Below are 1,570 nucleotides of genomic sequence, written 5' to 3' on the forward strand. Positions count from 1 at the left end.
TGGGATTTAAATGACAGGTCCTGATCAAAAATAACACCAGGATTTTTTACTTTATTATCTGAAATCAGTTTAATCCCATCCAAATGAAGTGACTGGCTAATCAGCTTATTATTCAGAGACTCTGGTCCAAAGACTATAACTTCTGTTTTGTCTGCATTCAGAAGCAGAAAGTTGATAATAAGGAAATCATGTTATGATCACTGTAGCTCAAAGCTTTGATGCAACCTGTGAAAAGAGCTCAGGAATATTCTTGAATATAAGATCTTTGCATGTAGACCTGTCTTTCCCACATGAAATGCTTTTCGACTTATTAAGAACCCAATATTGATGACAAACACTAGTTATAAAAAGCAGCTTCTTAAACAATGGACAATATTTGGAGATCTAATCTATATTAAAGTCATCTAATATAGAGCAGTGTGCTTGTGCTCTGAGAAGGTTGCAAATATCCAGTTCGATCCCCAAAGACTGCTACTCTGGTCCCTGAGGAAACTTAACCCCACACTGATCACCGGGCGCTGCATAATGGCAGCCCACTGCTCTCCAAGGGGATGGGTTAAATGCAGAAATACATTTCTCCAATGTGAGTTCAATTAATTAACATAATATTTCCTTTCATCACATGTCCTTTCAACATAACATAGGTCAATATAAAGCCAACATTGGAAATTGGCGACGTATAACAACAGCCAAATAATGAAGGCTTCTTCTACTGGGTTTAAATCTGTACCTGTAGTAATTCATTAAAAGATCCTTTCTCAAAAAACTAACAGTATCTTCTTATATATAAAGAGACACTCAACCTCCATATCTATTTCTCTCTTCAACGCAAGTTTCAGGGTAAGTCCATAAGACTGCAAATATTTAGAGGGGCTAATAACCCACTTTTAGAAAAAACTAAAAAACAAAGTCAATTATATTGTTAAAACTTAATAAAATAATTTATTAAAGATTTACTAATCAAGCTATGTCAGAAAACCTGAAGTCCAAATTACATTATGTTCCTTTGGCCACATAATCAGCTAATCAAACCTCAATGTGGATTTTTCTCTCCATTCCTTTGCAACCTTTAGTTTGAGCGACACTTCCTTTCACCTCTGCAGCACAGCCTCTAAGAAATCCTCATTAGACACAAATCATTGGACTGAAGGCCTGATGAGATCAGAAATGCTTCATGTAAATAAATCAGACTACAGATTCTAATCAGAGTTGGTCTGGTCGGAAAGAAAATGTATCCCTTAAGATAGAGGAGGTTTCTGTAGCGTTCCATTCTGATTGGTGTACATCTACACACCCATTCAGATCCTTGGAGTAAAATGATCTCCACTGATGATGTGTGCAACTTCAGCGTGACGGTTTACCAATGTTTTCATGGATAATTAGACAGTTTCAGTCTTTCTTTAATATTTAATCCCATCAAACACGTCATACATGTACACACATCATTATTGGATCATTCTATTTAGTGTCCATGTAAACAGAGATTTAGAATTTCTGATCAATCAAGGTTTAGATCAGATCGGGTAAAATTTGTGCATATAAACATAGCTAATGATCAAGATTCTGGTCG

Source organism: Cyprinodon variegatus, unplaced genomic scaffold, assembly GCF_000732505.1.
Source record: "Cyprinodon variegatus isolate N-32 unplaced genomic scaffold, C_variegatus-1.0 Scaffold1875, whole genome shotgun sequence".
NCBI classification, from domain to species: Eukaryota; Metazoa; Chordata; class Actinopteri; order Cyprinodontiformes; family Cyprinodontidae; genus Cyprinodon; species Cyprinodon variegatus.